The 16,281-nt window shown below is 41.5% G+C and overlaps 1 non-coding gene across 1 annotated transcript; it reads right to left on the minus strand.

Annotated features, from left to right (window-relative positions):
• Nucleotides 1-1,121: 1,121 nt before the first annotated feature.
• On the minus strand, nt 1,122-1,227 carry LOC145637571 (small nucleolar RNA R71). The gene has a single exon (XR_014114340.1). It is a non-coding gene; the product is annotated as a small nucleolar RNA R71 (small nucleolar RNA).
• Nucleotides 1,228-16,281: the final 15,054 nt, after the last annotated feature.

Raw genomic sequence — 16,281 nt, forward strand, 5'->3', positions numbered from 1 at the left:
CCTTCACCTCGTGAACGGTTTACAAGTTCCTTAAAAAATTGTTGGCGACTCTTTTGCTCTATCTTCTTCCCTTTTGGACGCCACCGTACTTTAGTGTATGATCACAGTGGGGTTCAAGCTAGTGGGATTTTAAAGGCTTGAAATTATTCCCTACACTAGCTATATTAATTTTAATCCATTTCGTTCTTAGTTTAACCTTTTAGTTATTCACACTTCTTGTTCCGAGATAGCTTAGACCCTAGGTAATGAATGCAGTGCTTAAGCATTTCTCCCTGTGGTTCGACCCCTCTATTTACCCTATAAATTCATTTGATTTAGGTGTAGTCGCTCAACGACACGATTATTGCCTTGTCAAATTGGCGCCGTTGCCGGGGAGACGGTTTCCATTGCTATTTCATTGCTTGTTTGAGACTATCTCATCTTTATTTGTTAGTGTTTGCTACTTTTGTTACTTGTCAGTGCTTACGTTCTTCTTAGCTTTGTTGTATGAACAGAGGACAAACCCGCTCAAGATCTTTGATTCCCATCGATCCAGAGCTAGAGAGGTCTTTGTCCCTACTTCGAAGAGAAGCAAGAGCAAGGAGTAGAAATTCCCATACTCCAACGAGAGGAGTAAGAGAATTAGAAGATACTCCACCCTCTTCACCCTCAAGTGAAGAATTAGATAGCCCTAAATCATCTTCGAGTTCAGAAATCAACCCTTTCTCAACCTATAAGTTTGAGATTGAAGAAGGTTCTAAAATGGGAGAGAATACGCCTTTGAGTCGTCTTGGGGCCCCCTGAAGCTTTTAGAGCGCACAGTGGGATCCTAACTCCTACTACTCAAGCCAACAATTTCGAGATCAAGCCTAATTTGATTGCCTTGATTGAGAGGAAACAATTCTCGGGTGGAAAGTTTGAGAGTCCTCATGAGCATCTAAAAGAGTTTGAGAAATATTGTGACACAATAAAGGCCAATGGAGTGACTCAAGAATATATTCGCCTCAAAATGTTTCCATTTTCTCTAATAGGGAGAGGTCTAGAATGGCTAGAGAAGGAGGTGCCCCCTAATTCTCTCACAACATGGGACCAAGTGACTACGACTTTCTTGAGGAGGTTTTATAACCATAGAAAGACCGCCGAGGCTCGGTCTTTGATTCAAGTTTTTCGCCAAAAGAGTGGTGAGTCTCTAAGTGCAGCATGGGAACGATACAAAGAGCTTCAACGTCAATGCCCACACCATGGGATACCCAAGTATCAACTCATCCACACTTTCTATGGAGGTCTCACACCTCAAGGAAGAACAAGCCTAGACGCCGCGGCCGGTGGTCAAATCATGAACAAAGGAGAGCATGAAGTGGAGTGTATTATAGAGGAGGCCGCAAAGCACTATGATGATTGGCACGAAGGAGAAAGGGATGCTACTTCTAGCAAGGGTGTTTATGCATTGGAGCAAGCCAACGCAATCAACAACCTTTCTACCCAAATCTCCAAAATGACCAAGCAAATGGATGAATTGATGAAAGAAAGGTCCAACCCTCATGGTAATACCTCCCCTTCAACCAAGGGAGGCAATGGTATGGATACTTCCTCCCCCTCTTCTTACAATACAATGCCCCAAGGATGCATGTTTTGTTCTAATTGTGAAACCTATGACCATGATACCTCTCATTGTGTATATGCTTGTGAAGTTCAACCCCCTTCCCATGAACATGATGGTAATATGGAAAATGTCAATGCTATGAATTTTGCTCCTAGAATGGGAAATGTAGGAAACTTGAGGCCAAACTCCAATCAAATGGGGAATTGGAATCAAGGTGGAAACCGTGGTTGGAACCAAAGTGGTGGTGGTTATGATAACCAATACCATGGTGGGGGAGGCCCTTCCAATTTCAATGGAAGAGGCTACTCTAACCAAAGGGGGTATGGTAATCAAAACCAACAACCTAATTCCCGATACCATTACCATCAAAATCAAAATTTTGGTGACCAAGGTAACATGGGAAATAATCAACAAAGCAACGTTCCTAACCAAGGCACCGGAGGCAATAGGGGCCAATTTGTTTCTAACTATGCCCAAACTAATAGGCCTCCGGGTTTCCATCAACCCCAACTTTCTCCACCTCAACAACCTCTTCAACTTGAAGCCCCTCCAATAGATCCCGTGATGGCTAAATTAGATGCTCTTTTAAAAATGCGTGAGGAGGATCAAAAGAAACATGAAGAGGCCCAAAAACGAACCAATGCTCATATGAAAATGCTTGAGACCCAAATTGCTCAACTTGCATCTAATTCATCCCCTTCTTCTTCTTCTTCTTCTTCTTCTTCTTCTTCTTCTTCTTCTTCTTCTTCTCACATCCCAAGTCAAGGAGTCAACCCAAAACCTTTTTATGCCGTGACAACTAGGAGTGGGAAGGTAGTAGGGAGTGACCCTTTGATTGAGGAAGAACCCCAAGAAGAGGTGGAGTTAAAGAATGAGGGTGAAAAACCCAATGAGCCATTGAGTGTTGAAAAGGAAAAACATGTTGAGGTGCCCAAGGAAAAAGAAGCCACCCCCTTGCCCCTAAATCGCCAACCTAGAGAGGAGAAGCTACCCTTTCCACAACGATTTGTGAGAGCTAAACTTGATGCCCAATTTGGGAAGTTTTTGGAAGTCATTAAGAATCTGCATATTTCCGTCCTTTTTGTTGATGCTATGAAGCAAATGCCCCACTATTCCAAATTTTTGAAAGATCTTTTGAGTGGGAGAAGGGAGTGTGAGACGGTGAGTTTGACCGCCAATTGTAGTGCAATTCTTTCCAACAAACTACCTACCAAATTGAAAGATCTGGGTAACTTTTCCATCCCTTGTTCTATCAATGGCATTGAATTTGATAAAGCCTTGTGTGATTTAGGAGCAAGTGTGAGTCTCATGCCCTATTCCGTCTACCAAAAGCTTAGTGTAGGAACCCGGCCTCTCTCCCACTAACATTACTCTCCAACTAGCGGACCGTTCCGTTAAGTTCCCCATGGGCAAAGTTGAGGACATTCCCCTTAGGGTAGGAAAGTTCACATTCCCTGTGGATTTCTATGTGCTAGAGATGGATGAGGATGAGAGGATTCCTATAATTTTGGGTAGGCCATTTCTAGCTACTTCTAGAGCTATCATCGATGTGAAGGAGGGAAAGATATCCTTGAAATTTGACAATGATTCTATTGAGTTTGATTTGAATAATGTCATGCAACAACCCTCCTCAAGTGGTGAATGCTTTAGGGTAGATGTTCTTGATACCGTTCTTAATGAATTTTCTCGCTCCCACTTGCATGCTACTAATGATCCTCTTGAAAGTGTGTTGTTGAATGAATCAAAGATAGGTACTCATAAAGAAGACATACAATTCTATGAGGATTTGCTTGAGGAAAGCAAGAAGGAGTGCAAGGGCGCGAGCATGGAAGAAGAGGCTCCTTACATTCATGACCTCTTTCAAGTTGAAGAAAGAGAAGAGAGCCCCAATGGTAAAGGAGCACCAAAGGTAGACTTGAAACCTCTACCTTTGGGCTTGAGGTATGCATTTCTTGGTCCCGATGAGTCTTTCCCCGTGATTGTAAATTCTAACCTAACGGAGGAGCAAACCTCCCTCTTGATCAATGTTTTGAGAAAACACAAGAAAGCTTTGGGTTATACCATTGATGATATCAAAGGTATTAGTCCATCTTTATGTATGCACAAAATTGATCTAGAGGGAGATGCCAAACCCGTTAGGAAAAGGCAAAGAAAGCTTAACCCTTCCATGCAAGAGGTTGTGCGGAAGGAAGTGGCTAAGCTTCTTGATGCGGGAATTATTTACCCAATTGCTCATAGTGATTGGGTATCTCCCGTGCAAGTTGTGCCTAAGAAAGGGGGCATGACGGTAGTGAAAAATGATCATGATCAACTAGTACCCACTAGACTTGTTACCGGTTGGCGCATGTGTATTGACTATCGCCAACTTAACACAAGTACATGCAAAGATCATTTTCCACTACCGTTCATTGATCAAATGTTGGAAAGGCTTACAAAGCATTCCTTCTATCGTTTCCTTGATGGTTACTCGGGATTTTTCCAAATCCCGATTGACCCCAAGGATCAAGAGAAGACGACTTTCACATGCCCCTACGGTACTTATGCGTATCGTAGGATGCCTTTCGGGCTTTGTAATGCCCCCGCAACATTCCAACGTTGCATGATGTCCATTTTTAGTGATATGATTGAGGATGAGATAGAAGTCTTCATGGATGACTTCTCCGTTGGAGGAGCCACCTATGAAGATTGTCTATCTAATTTATCTAGTTTCTTAGAAAGGTGTGAGAGGGCTAACCTCGTGTTGAATTGGGAAAAGTGCCACTTTATGGTGGAAAGTGGGATTGTTCTTGGGCACAAAATTTCCCATGCCGGCATTGAGGTTGATAGAGCCAAGGTTTAGGTCATCGAAAAACTTCCTCCTCCCACCAACGTGAGGGAAGTGAGGTCTTTTCTTGGCCATGCCGGGTTCTATCGGCGCTTTATAAAAGATTTTTCAATGATTGCTAAGCCTCTCACATCCCTATTGCAACAAGATAGGGAGTTTGTGTTTGATGATGCTTGTCATAAGTCCTTTTGTAGGTTGAAAGAAGCCCTTTGCACCGCTCCAATTGTCCAAGGTCCGGATTGGTCTCTTTCATTTGAGCTCATGTGCGATGCAAGCGACGAGGCCATTGGATCGGTTCTTGGACAACGAAAGGATGGGAAACTTCATGTCATACATTATTTGTCTAAAACTCTCAATGATGCCCAACGAAACTACACAAATACCGAGAAGGAGTTCCTAGCAGTTATCCATTCATTCGAGAAGTTTAGAACCTACCTCATTGGTTCTAAGACAATTGTGTATACCGACCACTCGGCTCTCAAATATTTGATAGGGAAGAAGGAAGCTAAACCAAGGTTGTTGAGATGGGTTTTAGTCCTCCAAGACTTCGATTATGAGATGAGAGACAAGAAGGGAGCCGAGAATGTGGTGGCGGATCACCTCTCAAGGTTGGGCGGTGCAAGGTTTGAAGATGATGGCTTGCCAATAGAGGACGCTCTAAGAGATGATGTGCTATATGTCCTTGAAGTGAAATCGGAGTCGTGGTATGCGGATATTATGAATTACTTAGATTGTAGTGCCATACCGCCGGATTTCACTTCGCAACAACGTCGAAAACTCAAGCACGAGGCCAAGAGATACATTTGGGATGATCCCATTTTATTGAAAAGAGGGGTCGATGGTTTGTTGAGGAGATGCGTCCCCAACGACGAGGTTCAAAGTGTTCTCCATATGTGCCACTCTTCTCCTTGTGGTGGGCATATGAGTGCTCAAAAGACCGCCTCAAAGGTCCTTCAATCTATGCTCTTTTGGCCTTCTCTATTCAAGGATGCTTGGATATTTGTCAAGACTTGTGATAGATGTCAACGGATGGGGAATATTTCTAGAAGGGATGAAATGCCGCAAAACCCCATCCTTGAGCTTGAAGTTTTTGATGTGTGGGCTATAGACTTCATGGGCCCTTTCATTTCTTTACATGGGAACAAGTATATTTTGGTCGCCGTTGACTATGTGTCTAAGTGGGCAGAGGCCGTGGCTTCTCCAACGAATGACTCTAAGGTGGTGGTCAATCTTTTCAAGAAAGTGATCTTCCCGAGATTTGGTGTTCCAAGAGCAATAATTAGTGATGGGGGATCGCATTTCAAGCACCACACCTTCGTTCGACTACTTGATAAGTATGGGGTGTCTCACAAGAGAGGGCTTGCTTACCACCCTCAAACGAGTGGTCAAGCGGAGGTCACCAATAGAGAGCTCAAGGTGATTTTGGAGAAGACGGTTGCTAGGACAAGGAAGGATTGGTCCTCCAAACTCATTGATTCCCTATGGGCTTATAGGACCGCCTTCAAAACTCCAATAAGGACCACTCCCTACAAGCTTGTCTATGGAAAAAATTGTCATTTGCCCGTGGAGATGGAGCATCGAACGCATTGGGCAATCTAGAAAATCAACTTTGATCTCCATAGTGCGGGTGAGCAAAGGCTTCTAGAGCTACATGAGTTAGAGGAGTTGAGGATGAATGCCTACGATAGCGCAAGCATGTATAAGGCGCGGACTAAGGCTTGGCACGATGCTCAAATTGTCAAGAAGGAATTCGTCAAAGGCCAAAAAGTCCTCCTATTCAACTCCCGCTTGAAGCTTTTCCCGGGCAAACTTAGGTCAAGGTGGAGTGGGTCGTACATTGTCACGGAAGTGTTTCCATATGGAGCCTACGAAATCTCCCAAGACGGTCACTCTCCTTTCAAAGTCAACGGTCACCGTCTCAAGCCCTATTATGAAGGATTCCCAAGTGATGAACCGATTTCTGTGACACTTCTTGATGTGCATCGTCAATTCGACCCTCCTTGATCAACTCAAGGAACGTCGAGCTAACGACGTTAACCAAAAGCGCTTCTGGGAGGCAACCCGAGTTTCTAACTCTTTTCTACTTTTTCTTTTCATGTTGCTTCTATCTTTCCATCTACAACTTTGGATTGTTGGGATTTTTGAGTTTTGATTGTGCTTGGGTTTTTGATATGCTTTGCATCTAGCATGATTGTATGGTGTTTAGATGTGTGTTAAGGACTATTTTTACTTGCGTGATTCTTTATGGGAGTTTGGCCGAACCACTTTATGTTTGGCCACTGCAGCATTTTCAAGGATTTATGGCAACATTCTGCCAAGAACAAAAATTTTGCATTCTGGCGGAAGGTTCGACCGAACCTAAGGATGGTTCGACCGAACTTATACTGTAGTGCGGCCGAACTTTCCTGAGTTCGGTCACTCCTCAATTTTTATAAAATTTCAGCAACATTCTGCCAGAATTTGCAAAAATGAAGTTTCAGCAAAGGTTCGACCGAACCCTTAGGAGGTTCGACCGAACATGCACTGTAGTTCGACCGAACTCTCTCCAGGTTCGGCCACTCCTCTATTTTTGCGAATTTGTTGGAACATTCTGCCTGGATTTCAGAAAATTAAGTTTTGGGCATGGTTCGACCGAACCAAAGGGGAGTTCGACCGAACTTTCACTGTGGTTCGACCGAACATACCCTTGGTTCGGCCGAACCTCTCTTCAGATTTGAAAAAAAAATTTGCTGCTGCCATATTTTTATGCTGCTGAATTTTCGTGACCCTCACTCTCGTTTTCGTCACCTACCCCTTTCTTCTCCTTCTCACTCTAAACCTCCATTACACCTCCCCTTACAACCTCAAATCTCCATCAAAATCACTCCAATCTTCACCCTTTCTCACTTATTTTCCATCCTCTACTCAATTTCTACAATCTCCACCAAAATTTCCTCACAAAAAAACCCATCTTTTCATTTTCCCCAATTTCAAGGGTTTAGGTGCTTTGGTGTTTTTGGGTTTTTACTTGCTTCCAATCAATTGTGGTAAGTTTTCCCTAGCTTTTGCAATTTTATTTCTTCAATTTCTCATAGTTTTGCCATGTTTTACATATTTAAGTATGAATTGTGGTATTCTTGAAATTGTTAGTAATAACTTGTTTGATTCATGTGGTTCTTTGGATTGACTTGTTGCAATTGATTGGTTGTTGATAGTAGAACATGTTGTTATGATGATTATGCATGTTTGCATTGGTTTTATTTTGATCTCAATGTCTTTGCTTAAGATTGTTGATTTCATACTAGGGTGTTCATGTTACCATTTTATGATTGAGAAATGCATGAGTTGGATGTTGGTGGAGATTGTTATTCATTGTTTTGGTTTGATTTTGATGGTTTGATGAATGGATATCATGAAAATTAGGGGACATCATGCCCAATTTCACCTAGACTTTGTTAGAACTAATATAGGAATGACATAGGAATTCTTATTCAAACCTTGGTTCAAATGTATTCATGCATGCCTTGAATTGTATACTCTCATGCATACATTTTTACCTTGGCTAGCTACTTGGCTTCTTATGTCATTTCTTATCAATTTTTTCTAATGATATGCTCTTAGTGAATTTGTAGAATCAAGATGTTCGGCAAGGGAAAAGGAAAGTCAAAGAGGAAGAGAGTGGGAGAATCTTCAGGACCGCAATTCCCACCTCCTCCCGGCATCAATGATCATGGCATTATTGCTTTGGACGAGCAATTTTGGCCCATCTATGAGTCACTCGTCAAGCGTCCGATTCGGTCTACAAGATTCTTTTGCCCCCAAACTTTGAGGAAGCTGGGAATATTGGATGAGGTGACAAGGTTGGCTCAAAACTTTGGATGGGGTGACTTCATTCACCTCCACGCTCACACTTACGAGCGTGTGACTTAGGAATTCCTTGCCTCTCTTCGCAAGGAAGTTTATGAGCCAGAAGATGTCGATGAGGATCCTCAACTCATGATTCACTTCAGAATGTTCAACGAGGATCACTCTCTAACGGAAAGTTATCTAAATGAGATCTTCTTTTGGCATGCCACCGGCCTTGATCACCCGTCCGAAATGACCTCCTCTCATTGCATTCCTTAAAACGAGCAAGAGTGGTGGAGGAGTATCACAAACAAGGATAGGTTCCAAACCAATACCTTAAAGGTCAACAATATCATTCATATAGCCTTGAGGTATTTTGTACGGCTTCTCCAATATGCCGTGTTCTTCAAAGCCAACCTCGGCTCCAAGGTAAAAAAAGAGGTTGCTTGCCTATTCTTGGCCGATAATCCTCAACGGCTCAAATTTCAATGCTCCTCCACCTTCATTCAACGGCTCTTGGATACTAGGGATAACCGTCTCGGTGATGAGATATTTATGGGTGGCATGATTACTATCATTGCTCTTTCTTTGAAGAATGGAGCATACAAAGATCAAATTAAATTGCTCCCACCCGTGCACCAAACTCGAGAAGAGCTCACCGACGAGTTCCCTCCCTATGCTCTTTCCATAAGCGCCCTCCGTCACAGCCGCTTCCTCAACTACACTAATAGCAAGCGCCGATTCATCCTCTTGGTCGATAGGGAGATCGAATGGTGTGTCCTCCCGGACCCCGACCTCACTACGGTGGACCACTCCGCTCCTCTCAAATGGAAGATCCCTCAGCAAAACATCCCCAATGAACTGAGGCGAACTAGAGCCCGGGGTGGAGTTCCTCAACCTCCACCGGTCCTCCATCAAGAGCAAATCATTCCCCCCCTTACCGGGGGAGGTGAGGCATCTTCTTCTTCTTCCATTCCTCCTTTTGATTTCAATGCCCTTCGTAGTACCCTCGATGATATTTGTCGAGACAATCAAGCTTCCATTGAGCAATGGGGGTACTACGCGAGGGCAAATTATGACAATCTTGTGCAAGCCGGCATTCAAGCGCCCTATGTGAACTACCCTTACCACCCTCCTCAAGAGGGTCCGGTCAATCATTGGGGACCCTATGACCCTCAACACCCCACCCCCCCTTGCTACGCCTATTGGGAAGGTCCCATCGACCCTACCCAACGCGTTGGCACCCCCCCATACGACCCCTATCGTCCGGGTGGGTGTGATCTGGCTTATGACCCGGCGTCCACATCCACCCCCGCTCCTTGTGATGGTGGTTGGGGTGCCCAAGGGTGGCCCTATGAGCACTTTAACCAACCCTTCCACCCTTTCATGGACACTCCCGGGTTTGATCCTGATAACCCCCCTCAACCTAGGGGGCGAGGAGATGATAACCAGTGATGAGGGTTCTTTTCCCTCCCCCCCCCCCCGATCTTCTCGCTTGTAACTTTTGCTCGGGACGAGCAAAAGAATAGTGTGGGGGAGGATGTCCTTTTGGTTGGTTGAAGTGTACATAGGAAGGTAGAGTGGTAGGGTAGTTGTTTGCACATAAGGAGGATAGTGAGGATAGTGGCTTTGTGGTATTGATGTGGCGTTGTGATGGTGATGTGATGAGATGGTGATGTAGTGATGATATTGATGTGGTGATGTGATGATGATGATGATGTTTTATGATTATTTTTGCTGATTTCTGATGATTTTCTTTGATGATTCCTGAGTTTTTGTAGGTGGAGATGCTCCCGAGAAAAAAAATCCAAATTTCTCGAAAATCCAAATCCCCTTAATCCAAACTTTGTAGATAGCTTTTTATTTATTTTTTCTTCTTTTTGTTTATTTCTTTAGTCTTTTTCTTTGTTTTATAACCTTTTCTTGTTTTGTTGTAGTTTCTTTTGTTTGGCTCATCTTTATTGAAGCTTAAAGCGGAGATGTAGGACGTTAAGGAGCAACACTAGCTCCCTTGGTGAGATTGGATATATTACCTTGTCTTATATTTCAAGCGGCATTCGGTGAGACCTTTCCTCTCTTTCTTTTTCTTTTTCTTTGAGTTCTTAGTTTAGGTCTAGTTTAGGAAGAGTTTAATGGTTCGAGGTTGATTGATTTTGGTTCCAAGGAACCTGGGATCGTTGATGTTGATATCAACGATCACTTGTATGTCGATTGGGATTTATTTGATTTACATGCCTCGATTATAAACCTTTTTAATTTCTTCCTCCTTTTTGTGTGTTTTTCTTGTTCTCTTTTGTGTAACAAGCATGACTACGGCAAGTTGAAATATTTTTGATGTGGATTTGCTCATTCATTTGGATTCGAGAATTTGTGTGCCTTTTTGATGACATGACTTTGAATGCTTACCTTCCTAGTTGATGAGGGTTTACACGGTTTAAGAATGCTTAAGGTTGAATTAGACACATTATAAGCTAAGGTAGCCCGGTTTAGAACTTTTGATGACGTTTGAACCCCCTAGTTCACGGGAAAGTGGTAAGATGGTGTTGCTCTCCGTAGTGAATAGGATTCCCTTGGTTGGTATTTGCTTATTTTTATCCCGTGTGAGCGTCATTTGTTCTAGCCTTCATCATTCTTGTGAGCGGCGCTTTGGATCCTTAACTATGCATGTCTTAATCTTTGTGTTGGTATTTAGCTCCCGAGATCGTGACCAAACAACTTTAAAGGAGGAAGAGGGCATTTCTTCTCATTTTTCTTTGTTTTCTTTGTGTTTTGTTACAAATTTGGTTTTCATTTTTACATCCACCCACTTGCTAACCAATTTGGACCTCAATCCCCTTTCTTGATCTAGCCATATTACAAACCTATCGGCCTATGTTCTACCAACCCTTGTAGTTAGTGAAGCACTGGCTTTTGAGGTTCGAATTCGAGAGTGTTGGTTTTAGGGCAAGAAAGTTGTGAATATTGGTTCAAGTGAGATTTTGAAAGTTGTTCATGAAAGAAAATATTTGCAAAAAGTTTGTGAGGAAGGTTGCAACGTATGAAAACCAAAAGAAAAAAAGAAAAAAAAAAAGAAAAGAAAAAAAAAAGAAAAAAGAGAAAAAAAAGAGGAGTTGAAAAAAAAGAAAAGAAAGAGAAAATGATGAGAGAAATGAAGTAATGTTGTGAAATTTTGTATTGAAGGTTGCAATTTGAATTTAGGTTCAATTCTTAGGTTGTTCTTTAGAGATGGCCACTCTTTTGCTTCACTTAGGATTTGCCACCAAAATTTTCAAATTAATTCCCAACCTTAACCCCTAGCCATGACATTACAACCCGAGTTAAGACCCTTGGACTTGGAGGAGTGCGGTCAAAGAACGGTGGAGGGAGATAGATTTCAACCCTATGGAAAGAGTGTGCATAGTTGAGATGTCGGGATAACCTTATGACTCCACATAAAATTTCTTTTTCCGGTTCCCTTGAGGAATCACGAGGAGCTAACTTGGGGATGATTTAAAGCTAGTGGAGAGAACGCGGACCGTCTTGGTTGGGGCTAGGCCAGAGGATGAAATCATTAGTTCTCTACGCTTAGCTTAGGTTTGTCTCCTTCAACCATGAGCATCATAGAACGTGTTCCCCCTCTTTGAGTTAAGAAAAGTAAGCATTCTTTGATTCATGTCCCTATGTTAGAGTCCATTTGGAGCATTTCCCATCGTGAAGCTTGATTGATTTTCTTAACCCTTGTCATATTATGCTTGTTGTGTGTGTTGTCTTTTTGTTTTAGTATTCCTTGCTTGAGGACAAGAAAAAGGCAAGTGTGGGGGATTTTGATGAGTGGCATTTATGCCACTCTTTTATCCTTTTTCTCTAAGGATTCTCCCCTCATTTGCACTTGTTTGGCCCTTTTTCTAAGCAATTTTACTTAGTTTTGCTTCCTTTTTTCTTTCTCCTTTATCTTCCCTTTTTCTTAGTCTTCTCGCTTTGTTCTTATTGTGATTTTTATGCTTATGCTTTGTAGGAACCATCGGATTTTCAAGAGGAGGAAGCTAAGCTCAAGGGAAGCTGGAGGAAGCATGATTCAGAAGAGGTTCGGCCGAACCTCCTGAAGGTGTGGCCGAACCTGCTCAGTGGTTCGGCCGAACGTTGAGGCAGGGACAAGATGAAATTTGGCAGTTTTGCAGGAGTGGCCGAACCACAGGAGTTCGACCAGACCAGGATCAGGGAGGTTTGACCGAACCTACCCATGGTTCGGCCGAACCTACCCTGTAGTCCGGCCGAACCTACCCTGTAGTCCGACCGAACCTTCCCATTGTTCGGTCGGACCTCTCCTTTTATCAGCTGGCTCTGTACGGACTATATAAGTCCCATCTTAGAACGTTTTGGGGGATTAGATTAACTTAGTTTTAATTTTTCTACATTTTAGCTTAATCTAGAGAGAGAAACACTATTTGTCTTCATTGGTAGAGAGAGAAAGTGTGGTTTTCTTCATTGATGAACTTGGATTTTGAAGAAGGAGTTTGTTCAATCCTTTGTAGACCTTCATCTTCAATTAATGAGCAATCTCTTACTCTTTCTCTTTACCTTTGTTTTTTTTTATTTTGCTTATTTGCTTTGATTTTTCTTCTTTGCTTATTCATCATGTTGATGCTTATTGATTTGATGATTGATATTGTTTTCAACATGATTTGTGAGTAGTCACCTAGCCAAGGGTGTGGGGATGGTGTAGTTGCTAATTGTTCATGCTTTTAATGTTGGGGTTATGTTAATGGTGATTAAAGTCTTTGCATGTTTGATATTCTTTGGTCTTTCTTGCAAGTGCACATTGTTAGTTGATCAAAGATGAGTCTTTTCTAACAAGTAACGGAAGTTGACTTAGTTGAGATTCATTACTATCGATAATTCTTTGTTTGCACCTTCTAATATATGGTTCTAATGTGGAAACATAGAGGCTATGTTAGGAGAAACCAATTAACCCCAGAAGACGGTTAGATTGGACCCCCTTTACTTCGGTATTCATGCATGTTTAGTTTACCATTGATATGCTACTTTGTTATTGCATGATCAAGCGTCAACTTCACCTACCCATTTCCCTTGGTGCCTAGCTATATTAATTTTAATCCATTTCGTTCTTAGTTTAACCTTTTAGTTATTCACACTTCTTGTTCCGAGATAGCTTAGACCCTAGGTAATGAATGCAGTGCTTAAGCATTTCTCCCTGTGGTTCGACCCCTCTATTTACCCTATACACGTATTAGGTCAGTAGAGCGTTATAAATTCATTTGATTTAGGTGTAGTCTCTCAACGAAACGATTATTGCCTTGTCATAAGTATGGTCCCCTTCTCTCCATGTGGTCCTCACCACCCTTTACATATGATAGTGCCACTTGTAGATTTATTTTTAGTTTGCTTATTTATTTTAATTTAGCTTTAAAATAAATTGTGGAATTTCATGACTTCCACATTGATGGGATAGAAATTCCCACTCTCCCTCTTGCCTATAAATACCCATCTTGGGTTTTTGGGAAGAGTGCTTGAGTAGGAGTTCAATAGAGCATTGCATTAGCAAAAACTCTTAAACTCACATAATACTCGGTTTTGGTCGGACCTCGCTAACCTCGTGGTAACGGACCTTAAAGTCGCTAGTAGTTTTTGCGGGTGGACTTTCGTTGGAGGCTCTCGTGTGAGCGGGGCTAAAGCTTTCAAGTTAGAGCCCGACTTTGAGGGCGAAGCATGCGTCAAAGGTAAATTCCGATTTTATCCTTTTATGGTTTTATTAATTGCGAGTGGTTCTTTGGGTCAGGGTTGTTTCCGCGGTAAGTTGGACTTACCAAACCCCAACAACGGTATCAGAGCCTCACTCGTTTATTTTTAAAACCATAATATTTTTAAGGTGTTTTTATGGTTTAAAATTTCTGGTTTTGAGTTGCTAATTAGATTAGTAGCTCGTTTTATTTATTTTAACCTCGTATTAAGGATATCATCAGCCCTGAACCCAAATTTCGACCCAAAAATAGTGAATTTTGGGTGGAAAAGGCGTTCTGGAAATGGTTTTATTCTTCCAGGGATCGGTTTTTAGCCAAAAAAACGACCAGAAATGCACTTTTTAAGGGATTTTTTGTTTTTACGAAATTTTTTAAGTCTTTCTAACCTTGAAAATTAATTGCATATTTATGGTGGTTATGTAATTGGTTCAATACATATTTTATATGCAATTTTAAACCTCTTTAGGCATGATTACTTGGTGGTAATTTGTGCTTGAAAGCTTGGTTTTATTTTTCATATAATTGCAAACTAATTGCATTAAGTGTGAAATTAATGTTCTTTGAGGCTTCCAAGTACTAAAGATTCAATCTTTAGTTATGTTAAGTGATTGAAACTTTGAGTTACTAAATTCCATGAATTTTTGTTGAACTTTGTTGATTTAATCATTTTTTAGTTGATTGGAATCATAAAGTTTGAAACTTTGTGATAGAAAATGATTTATCTTCACATTGGAAGATACAAGTTTTTCAAGGATTCACAAGTATTAAAGTTGGAATCTTTATTGAACTTATGTTCATTTTTTCTAACTTTCTTTTATTTTGTCAAAAACTCAAGATTAATTTAAACTAATTAAATTAATAGTGAGTAGTTGCCCTCTTATTATTTTTGTTGCACCAAGTTAAACCAATTTAATTAAAGAATGGTTCATGGGAATTATATTGGTTAGATGCACTTTGAAAATTTTATTTTAAGTTAGACTTGTTTAAATTTTCATTTTTGCTCAATGAATTAATTCTAAAATTAATTTAGAATTGTTAGAGATGTCACACAAAATCGGGCATTAATCCCGAGGCACAAGCACGCAAACCAAGGCACAATAGCCATGTGCATCCCTCGGCCAGCTGGGCTGCTCGCACAGCCTGCATGTGGCTGCCGAGGGACGAGGCTACTGCGCTTGGTGCGTGTGGTGCTAGGTGTGTGCGAAGAGCTGTGTGCTGACTTGGTGCATGAGGGGCGTGCGAGTTGGATGCAAGGCATAGCAGCAGTCCTAGGCAGCTGCAGCTAGACGTGCATCGAGTGCGCGCTGCCAAGCAGCGCCCAGCAGCATCACAGCACGCAAGGCCGAGGCTGCTAGGCAAGCGCTCAACACTTGTGTGCGTGTGAGTGCTCAAGGGTGCTTGCTTTGGGTAGTCGATGAAATTTTCTCTCGGTTTTAATTTTGCTTTTTGGCCGTTTTGTTTATTTTAATTAAAATTTTGGAGGCTAGGCCTCTGGTTTTGAGCGGCATTGGCAAAATTTATTTTGACAAATTTTGGGATTTACCGGCTTAATTAATTGGATTAATTAAGTTAGATGCGGAATTTAGTGGGAGCTTCAAATGTTAACTGCGCTTATTTACATAACGGTTAAAACAACTTTGACTAGTTTTAATTAGGCGTGTTAATCAGATTAACCAGCTAGATTAGTTACTAGTTCTCGTGTGTTTATGCATTGTTACTTGTTTATCGTTGTAAAATGCATGGGCCATTCACAAATAGTGAATGGATGAATGGAATGTATATTCTCTCACAGGTTTTATGAAATGGCAACTAGTGGGGTTCGATTAGGATAGAAAATACGGACTGCGATCCGTGATGTATTTTTGTAAATCTAAATACGGTCTGCGTACCGTTGTGTATTTTTGTACCTTAATATTTAGATTAGTCCTAATCGTAGATACTAGTAGTTGCATTTAATTATGGTCAAGTCTTGAAGATGGAGGTTCTTGGAAGACGTAGCCTTGAAGTTGCAAATGACGACCTTTTGAAGATTTAAAGATCTCAAGGGGTCATGCTAGTTGCCAAATGCATCTATATTTATGTTTTTCGATATATATATATGTTTATGTATATGAATTATATGTTAGATTCATGTTTAGAATTTCGAATGTTGTGATGATTAATTAATTTCACTTAAATCAACCAACATAGAAACCCTGGGTCCCTAAATATTGAGTAAAACTTGCCATTCCAAAACAACACTTACCAACCGAATGAGGGTAGTGGTGGGCTACGCCAAAGCGAGGCATCACTACCTCTCCAAGGAGCGTAAG

The sequence above is a fragment of the Chenopodium album genome, chromosome 6 (genome assembly GCF_948465745.1).
Source record: "Chenopodium album chromosome 6, dcCheAlbu1.1, whole genome shotgun sequence".
NCBI classification, from domain to species: Eukaryota; Viridiplantae; Streptophyta; class Magnoliopsida; order Caryophyllales; family Amaranthaceae; genus Chenopodium; species Chenopodium album.